Genomic DNA, 10299 nt, shown 5'->3' with positions numbered 1-10299 from the left:
TATATACCTTTGATAAGGGCAGATTTCAATCAGTACGGGCAGTTTAAATAGTAGTGACTATTGGTGGGGCAAAGCAGCCTTCAGACTGACTCGTGGTCAGTGGACCCTTCCAGGCTTTCCAAGGGGGTCGGTTGGGAGTCACAGGTGGCTTTGTCTGATAGTTGGCGTGTAGTTGTTCCAGGAACTAAACTAGTTCTACCCTTCCTGGAAGGGAGGGGTCTTAGTGCTTGGAGGCTTGCGGTAGAATTTTCCCATTGGCCTTAGATTGACCCCAATCTGGCTCTTTCAAAAGTATATAATAATTACTTTACCAAGGCCCAGTAAACTAGTGCTAGGGCTAGGAATTCTGGTAAGGAAAAGAACAGCATTTCATTAAAGGAGTCTATGCCACCTATTCCTATAGCATGACTTAATGTAAGCCTACCTTCCTAGAGGTGATACCTTAGCTAGGTGATTGACCCAGCCCAGCTGGGATGTTAGTACTTTTTTTTTTTTTTTTTTTGGTTCTTTTTTTGGAGCTGGGGACCCAACCCAGGGCCTTGCGCTTCCTAGGCAAGCGCTCTAACCACTGAGCTAAATCCCCAACCCTAGTACTTTTTTTCCCTAGGCAAGAGATGTTATTTTCTTGACCAGAAGGAGAGTTTCCCTCCATCTGTGAACTATAGTGCAAGTACCAGAGGCTCTACAGCAGCCTTCTGTGGTAGCCTCAGTCTAGTCTTCCTTAAGTGGCTGTCTTCCTTGGGCAGAAAAACTGATATTCCAGAAGCCACCAATTGGGCTGGCTGATGTTTTAGGAATATTTCCAGATGCTTCTGACTTTACAGTTTCTAGGGTCTCATTGATATGCCTCTATTTCAGGGTCTCATTGATGATCCAGATATCAGCAAAGTTTAATTTTATGGAGGCATTTTTTTCAATTGCAGTTTCTTCATAGCTTATATCAAGTTGACAAAAACAGAAACAGTGTCTTAAGATTTCTATTGCTGTGAACAGACACCATAACCACAGCAACTCTTATAAAAGACAGCATTTAATTGGGGCTGTCTTACAGTTCAGAGGTTTAGTCTTTTATTATCATGGTGGGAGCATGACAGTGTCCAGGCAGGCATGGTTCAGGAAAGATAGTTGAGAGTTGTACATCCAGATCAGCTATGAGAGAATAACATTGGGCCTAGTTTGAGAATCTAAAACCTCAAAGACTGTTCCCAGGGACCTTTTCCAACAAGGCCATACCTCCTAATTCTTGTCAAATAGTTCTACTCCCTGATGACCAAACATTCAAATATATATGTTTATGGGGAGCATTTGGAAACCTACCACTAACCAGGACACCCCCTCATGCCTAAACCTAAAAATGTCTCATTTTAGCTCCTAGACAATGACTCTCAGTGAGTACAGATGTGCAAGGAGGCCAGAAGCATTGGATCCCCTTGAAGGTAGAGATTGTAAGATGTCCAATGTGGATCATCTATACAGGAGCTCTTGTTGCTTACATTCTCTTAAATTCTCAGCTATAATGGTATAATGAACTCATTTCTAAAGCTAAACTTCAGCTTATCCATGAACTTCATTCTTCCAGTTCCTAATACAACATACATAGAAACCACTAGCCTGGGGTGGCTTAGTGAGTACTGATTTTCGAGGACTCTAGTCCATCAAGATTTTGCCCATCTGTTCTCAAGAACCACCACTTTCCCTTTGGATCAGTACCAAAAATAAATGAGCTATTGATCCATAAAATACATGTAGGAGACTCCAATGCATAATACTACATGAAAGAAAGCAATCTGAAAAAGCTGCGGACTACGTGACCTCATAGAAAGAAACAAAACAATGTAACAGTAAAAAAATAATCAGTACTTATGAAGAATTTGGAAGGGAGAGATGAGTGGATACGGTACAGAGAAGTTTCAGGCTGCCGGAATGGTGGGGACATATAACTACCCATGTGTCTAAATGCATAAGCTTTACTACACTAAGACTGATCAAAAGGGTGAATGTGGGTTTATTTCGATAATGAAGAGCCAATGTTAAGTTCATGGATGCTAACAAATGTTCCAGATACTGCTCATGGGAATAACATACTGGGCTCAGGTGATCGTTGGAAAAATCTCTGCCCTTTTCTCTCATTTTTTCTGCAACCCTAAAACTACTAGAAAAAGGAAGAGTTTTTTTTTTTTTCTTTTTTCTTTTTTTCGGAGCTGGGACCGAACCCAGGGCCTTGTGCTTTCTAGGCAAGCACCCTACCACTGAGCTAAATCCCCAACCCCAAAGGAAGACTTTTTAAACAATATTTTATTCTTTAAATTTTTTAGTGTGTGTGTGTGTGTGTGTGTGTGTGTGTGTGTGTGTTGTCTGCTTATGTGTCTATGTACCACATTAGTGTGTGTGTGTGTGTGTGTGTGTGTGTGTGTGTTGTCTGCTTATGTGTCTATGTACCACATGGATACCTGGTGCCCTTGGCTCCACTGGGACTGAAATTACACACAATTGCAAGCCACTATATGGGTGCTGAAAATTGAACTTAGGTTCCTGGAACAGCAACCAGTACTCTTAATTGCTGAGCCATCTCTCCAGTATCATATTTATTTTACTCTTAATTGTACACATGTGTGTATGTCTGTGACTGTGTTTGAAAATGAATGGTGTTGGGCTGGAGAGATGGCTCAGAAGTTAAGAGCACTTGACTGCTCTTCCAGAGGTCCTGAGTTCAATTCCCAGCAACCACATGATGGCTTATAACCACCCATAATGGGATCTGATGCCTCTTCTGGTGTGTTTGAAAACAGCTACAGTGTACTCGTATAAATAAAATAAATAAATCTTAAAAGAAAATGAATGGTGGCTCCTGAGGAGGCTAGAGGAATCAGACTCCCCAGGAGGGGTTGGAGTCAAAGGAGGCTGTAAGCTTCCTTATGTAAGTCCTCTACAAGAACATTAAATGCTCTTAACCACTGACCAATCTCTTCAGCCTCAGGAAAGTTTATTTTTAAGACCTGAAGGATTAAGGATATAGTTAGTATGCTTACTAACTAAGCACAAGGTCTTACATTTAGTTCTTGTCACTGAGAGAAAAAGGAGTCCAGGAATTGTATCGCATGCCTATAATCTCAGTAACTAAGAGACAGAGGAAAGAGGATCAGAAATTCTCGACTAGGGCTGGAGGATGGCTCAGTGGTTAAAAGCAGTGACTGCTCTTCCAGAGGTCCTGAGTTCAAATCCCAGCAACCACATGGTGACTCACAACCATCTGTAATGTGATCTGATGCCCTCTTCTGGTGTGTCTGCACAGACAGCTACAGTGTACTAATATATAATAAATAAATAAATCTTTAAAAAATTATAAATTCTAGACTAGCTGGAGCTACATAAATTTGTGTGTTTATATACATATAATATGGAGAGTTATAAATTAAATTTACCATCTATTTAGTTATTTAGTTATTTTTGAGACAGGGTCATGACTTATACCCCTAGCTGTCCTGGTAACTAGGTTAGATGGACCAGTTCTTCCCAGGTGTTGGTATTACAGATATGTGCCACCTTACCAGATGACTTCACATTTTATTCTTTTGTTTTGTTGCTTGTTTTTGAGACAGGGTCTCAATGTAATTCTGCCTGTCCTGGAACTCACAGAGATCTGCCTACCTCTGCCTCCTGAGTATTCCACCATGACTGAATGAAGCTTAATATGTTCAACATCTACTTCCATACATGAAATGAATATTTAATGTGTGTACACGTCTGTGCATGTGCTTTTGAATGGCATGACACATGTAAGGAGATCATAGGAAAATCTGCAGGAGTTGATTCTCTTTTTTTCTATCATGAGGATTCCACATACCAAACACAAATTGTCAGATTTGTGGGCAAGAGCCTTACACACTGAGGCAACTTGCTAGTCTGTGAATTTGAAACTTAAGGGTTCTTTGCAAAGTCGTTGTGTTGGATGGTATTTTGCTGGGGTAGACACATGAAAGAGTGTTTTCCTGGCTGCTTTCTACCATCTTCAAAGTTGCTGGAGACTGAACCCAAGAGATACTGCTAAATCACAAGTTGGGGCTGGTACTATGGCAACATAAACAATGCCAGTAGAATGTTTTAAGACCTTTCTCTCCTATTCCATCCTTCTAGTTTCCCTCAAACACCCCACTGGCAATGACTAGCAGACAGCCAGATGACAGGGTAAAAGTGTGAATGTGATGTCTATGTATCACTATCAGCCTCTTTTTTAAAAGATTTATTTTGTACATATGAGCACACTGTAGCTGTCTTCAGACACCTCAGAAGAAGGCATCAGATCCAACCACAGATGGCTACCATGTGGCTGCTGGGAACCTGAACCCGGGGTCCCTGGAAGAGCAGTCAGCATTCCCAACCGCCGAGCCATCTCTCCAGCCCAACTATTATAGAACAGAGTGTGGTGTGGTCCCTCTTCTACCTGCCTGGCTTTGCGACATCAATTCAAAGCTTTCTTTGTACACATGAATTTCCACCAGCAGCAACAATAAGTTTATGGGTTTTTTAAAAAAAGATTTATTTATTTCATGTATGTGAGTACACTGTCGCTCTCTTCAGACACACCGGAAGAGGGCATCGGATCCCCATTACAGATGGTTGTGAGCCACCATGTGGTTGCTGGGAATTGAACTTTTTTTTTTTTTTCTGGAGCTAGGGACTGAACCCAGGGCCTCGCTAGGCAAGCGCTCTACCACTGAGCTAAATCCCTAACCCCGGATTCTTTGCTAAGAACACATGTGTATTGTTCTGCCTTACATTGTGTAGTTGAGCTACATTTGTTGGGACTCCATAGAGAGAAACACACCAAAAACTTCTGGTGGTGTACTGTAGTTTCTTGCCACTTCTGTGAACTCAGGATAATTAGCAGGGTGATGCCAACTGAGACAGTGTTGAGGTAAGACACGTGCTTAGGCAATACACGTGGAAGACACGTGATGTTTGGAGGGTAAAAAAAGGAATCAGCACACAGTGACTGAGGCTGAGCTTGACTAGCTGTGCAATGCTTGTGGGTCTTGAGCCTTTTCTGTTCTTTGTTTCCCTGAGAGAGGCACAGACAAGAACTTCTCTGGTGTTCCTCCTGGTCCCTCCTGCTGACTCAAGCCAAGGCTGAGGTCTGGCTGTTTCTGCAGGGCAGTGTTACCGCTGTTGCTAACCTGACTCTATCAAACAGGACTGCTGGTGTATCTGTGAGTGTTTGGTAGTGGATCAAGCTGCTGCTGCTGACCTGTGAACTGAACTGCCAATTTCCAGACAACACAGACAGGAGTTGCTCCAAAGAACCTTTCTAAACAGGTCCACTTTCCCCACATCCTTTCTTTCCCACTACCTCTGGTGGATGGTGGGCTATAAGGGAGGTTAAAGCATTTAAGAACCATCATTAAAAATAGATTTGGAGAAAATTAAAGTTACAGGAAGATAAAACCTGCTTGGGTTATCGAAACTCATCAGAGAGTGGGGGGGGAGAAAAAGGGAAGAAGAAGAAAGAGGAGGAGGAGGAGGAGAAGGAGAAGGAGAAGGAGGAGAAGGAGAAGGAGAAGGAGGAGAAGGAGAAGGAGAAGAAGAAGGAGAAGGATAAGGAGAAGAAGAAGAAGAGGAAGAAGAAGAGGAGGAGGAGGAGCTAAGTGTGGTACACAGCATGATTCCAGCATTTGGGAGGCTGAGGCAGAAGGATCAGCATGGGTTGGTAAAAGGGGCCTATAAATAGGTCTCAAAAATGCAACAAAAATAAACAACACAAAAGACACAAGTCCTGGCTTTCTAAACTATTCTATTCCTTTGAGTATTTTGGAGTTACCATCTAGCTGAGCATGGTGGTTTACACTTGTTATCTCAGCATGTAGAGTCAGAAGCAGGAGGATCTCTGTGAGTTCAAGGCTAACTTGGTCTACATAGTGAGTTCTAGGCCAACTAGGGCTACATAGAGAGACCTCTGCCTCAAAACAAAACAAAAAGAACACAACACAACAAAACAAAACAAAAGACAGTCAGCATTTCTAAGCCTAGCTTGGGTGATTCCCTCCCAACTGGTCATGTAGACCATTTCAGGAAATCATAGGTATGGGTTGAGAGAGAAGATGTCCTACTTATAAGGCTGGTATCACAGAAACTAAAGCTGCTTGCTTATGTCATTGGAGGTTCATGAAACTACCTCAATTCTCATGTACTGAGATTCATATTCCATGGTCTGTTATCTAGCCCTGTGTTCCTAGGTGCTCATTCTCTGATATTTTTGTTTATTGTTGTTTGGTTTTCTTTTTTGAGACAGGATTTCTCTGTGTAGCTTTGGTTGTTCTGGAACTCACTCTGAAGACCAGGCTGGCCTCAAACTCACAGAGATTCACCTGCCTCTGCCTCAGGAGTGCTGGGATCAGAGACATGTGCCACCACCACCCTGCTTCATTCTGTGGATCGAGTGAGAGCTCTTACTTTGAACTCTGAACAGTGATTCCTTTATGGGTGCTTGTCACAAGTTTCACCCCATGTGTCCTTATGGTCTACCTGACCATAAGAACCAAATGGGTAGGTTTAGTTTTGTTTTGTTTACTGAATGTTAAACCCAGGGCTGAGCATATGTTATAGTCTACCTCTAACCTATATTCCTGGCCCAGTAAGGCCCAACTAGAAAGATAGATTTTACTGCAGCCTCTTGCCATGCCCTCCTCACCTGAAAAAAGAAACTGGCAGACTATGGGTGAAACAGTAAATGAGCCAACATACTACCCTTGTGTAATTCCAGTTTCCGAAAAGTTCACCAAACATTGTCTTCAGAAATAGGCAGTAAAAGGTACAGTGTCTTTATCTTGAATAGGCTTTCTTGCTTCCATTCCATTTGCATAGAACTTCTGAAAAATGTGCTGAACTCCAAGGCTGCTAAGTTTACAAGGGATGTGTCTCCTTTGTTATATTTTATATCTACCTCATTTGAGGCTTCTCAAGTGCTTTGTGCTCTTGAGTGTAGTAGAGCATACATTTAGTCCTAGCTTTGGAGAGGCAGAGGCAGGTGGATCTTTGTGAGTTATGGGCTAGCCTGGTCTATGTAGTGAGTTCCAGGCCAGCTAAGATTATGTAATGAGACCCAGTCTGAAAACCAAAAAATTCATTAAATACACAACATAGGGCAAACACACTAATCCCAACAAAGCATACCCAACACAATGTCATATTATATCCTTTTTGGTGTGGTATCCTCTTTGGTTAGGATTCATCTATATATTTATTCCCTCAGTTTGTTCCCCATATTTATTAACAAATCCTTTAGCTGGCTATGGTAGCTCACACCTGTAATGTCAGTGTCAATATTGGTGTCAAATTAACTGCATTTAGAAACAACTAAAACTAAGATGATGGGCACTCTGATGAGAGATTTTTTTTTTTTTTTCGGAGCTGGGGACCGAACCCAGGGCCTTGCGCTTGCTAGGCAAGCGCTCTACCACTGAGCTAAATCCCCAACCCCGAAAGATCTTTTAAAATCGGATTATTGAAGTAGGAAGACCTGCCCTGAATATGGTCCATACCCAAAAAGGACATGGAAGAAGCGGAAGAAGGAAACTTTTCTCTTTGCTTGCTTGCCCTAACTCTCAGCAAGTAAATCCAACTTCTTTAAGATTCCAACTGTTTCATCAGGGTTTCTATTGTTGTAGACACCATGACCATGGCAGCTTTTATAAAGGAAAACATTTAAATTGGAGCTGTCTTATAGTTTCAGAGGTTTAGTTCATTATTGTCTTGGGGAGAAGCACGGCAGTATACAGGCAGACATGGTGCTGGAGACTGTGTGCCACACTGGCCAGACTTGAGCAAAGGAAACCTTAAAACCCTTCATCACAGTGATATGCTTCTCCAAGGCCATAGCTAATCCAAAAAAGGCTACACTTCCTAATAGTGCCAGTCTCCCAGGACCAAGCATTCAAACACATGAGTCTATGGAGACCATTCCTATTCAAACCACCACACCAACATAGCTAAAAGCCAATAGATCTCTTGGAACTCCCTGGGACTCCAGCACCAGATTGGAACTGCAGAAAATATTCATCCTTGTGGACTGAACAACTAGCAGGTTCTTGGCCTTTCTGTTGTGAGACAGCTATTGATGGACTACATGAACACATTTTTAAAGCCAGTATAATAAATTCCCTTTTAGTATTTATTCTCTGAGTTCTGTTCCTTTAGAGAACCCTGACTAATACACCTAACTCTTGGGATGCTGAGGCAGGGAAGTCAAGTTCAAGGTCAGTCAGGGATACATTGTGGCATCTTGTCTCACAAGACAACAAAATCATTTTCTTGTTTTGTTGTATAAGCTATTTCCTTTTGGGCCTTAGCATGTACCAGCCTCCTTGAAGTATGTTGAGATCAGAACTTAATTGTGGTCAAATGGCAACAGAGGATATTTTCTTGCATGTGTGAGTCTCACAGACATGACAAGAATGAAAGGTGCACAGTTTCATTGGTGACCATGCCAACCATCAGTGGATCCACCTACAGCCTGAGGTGGCAGAAAAGGGGTCAAGGTCATGTAGTGAGGGTGACCTGGGAAAGGCATAAGAGGTTTTCAAGTATTCAATAGTTTGATGATCAAATGATGGTTGCATGAATCAATATACACCGGTAAAAAAAACTCAGGCATATATTTTATGTGCACTAACCCTCAACAAGAATATATTCAATGGGGCTGGGGAGATGGCTCAGCGGTTAAGAGCACTGACTGCTCTTCCAGAGGTCCTGAGTTCAATTCCCAGCAACCACATGGTGGCTCACAACCATCTATAATAGGATTTGATGCCCTTTTCTGGTGTGTACTCATATACATAAAACAAATAAGTACATCTTTAAAAAAAATAAAACAAACAGTAGAATGGTTGGTTCGAAAGATGTTATCTATAAAAAAAGAATGTATTCAATGAACAGTCTAAATAAGTTCATACTTAATATTAGAGCTAATCAACTGTGACAGATGCAAGATAGGGAAAATTTTGGAGATGAAGTAAGGGTCAGATAGACATTGTAACATCTGTAGTCTCAGTGTTGAGGATCCCTGGGGCTTATGGGTTCAGTGACTCTTGTCTTAAACAGTAAGGTGGGTGGAGAGTGATGACTGAGTGGGTAAGAGTACTTTTTGAGTGCAAATGTCCAGCACCTACATAAAATCCAACCATGGTCACACGCTCCTTAGAACCTTAACACTGTGCGATTGCTGAACTTGCTGTTGTCAGTCAAGCTTTAGATTCAGTGAGAGACACTGTCTCAAGGGAATAATGGGAGAGTGACAGAGCAGGACAGCAGATCTCTTCATCTAGCTTCAATTTGTGCATACATACATACATTAAAAATAATTAAGATGGACACTGATTAAGGAAGTCTGGTCTCCATATGTGTGCATATAAAAAAGTATGTCCTGGGCTGGGGATTTAGCTCAGTGGTAGAGCGCTTGCCTAGGAAGCACAAGGCCCTGGGTTCGATCCCCAGCTCCGAAAAAAAGAACCAAAAAAAAAAAAAAAGTATGTCCTTTCTTTTTTTGGTTTTTTGTTTGTTTGTTTGAGACATGTTTCTCTGTGTAACAGCCCTGGCTGTCCTGGAACTCACTTTGTAGACTAGGTTAGCCTCAAACTCACAAAAATCTGCCTATGTCTGTCCCCCAAGTGCTGAGATTAAAAGATTTTACTGGCTAAGCCACCCCCTGGCTAATTGTGTCATTTTAAAAATTAGTGTGAGAGGTAACCCAGGCAGGTCTAAAGGCTCTCTGTTATCCTGAACATTTAACTTCCACTTGGCACTCCCTGCAGCTTTCTGATCTGACTGTCAGATCTGTGTTCTGCTTCTGAAAGCAGCCAGTGGCTGCTCCCATACTCCCATGCCACACCTTACCTCTGTCCTTCTCCCACCTACTTGGCAAGAACAAAAGTTGGAGAATGTTAGCTGAGCTGCCATGTGCTTGAGTCAAGACTATTATTATGGGGGAGCCAGTAAACACATTGGGGATGGTGCATAGCAGGCTGATGTTTCAAATAGAGATAGTGGGAATAAGGAAAACAGCTGACTCTGAGGGGATTCAGAAAATTGGCCTTGGTTGTGGTGGCGCACGCCCGTAGGATTTGCTGAAGGAGGCAGAGGCAGGAGGATCACGAGTTCGAGGCCAGCCTGGGCTACACATTTGGGGTTGGGGATTTAGCTCAGTGGTAGAGCGCTTGCCTATAAGCACAAGGCCCTGGGTTCGGTCCCCAGCTCCGAAAAAAAAAAAAAAAAAAAAAAAAAAAAATTGGCCAAGAGTTTGGAAACACA

Source organism: Rattus rattus, chromosome X (genome assembly GCF_011064425.1).
Source record: "Rattus rattus isolate New Zealand chromosome X, Rrattus_CSIRO_v1, whole genome shotgun sequence".
Lineage (NCBI taxonomy): Eukaryota > Metazoa > Chordata > Mammalia > Rodentia > Muridae > Rattus > Rattus rattus.
The sequence above is the reverse complement of the archived record's forward strand: the minus strand, read 5'-3'. Positions refer to the sequence as shown.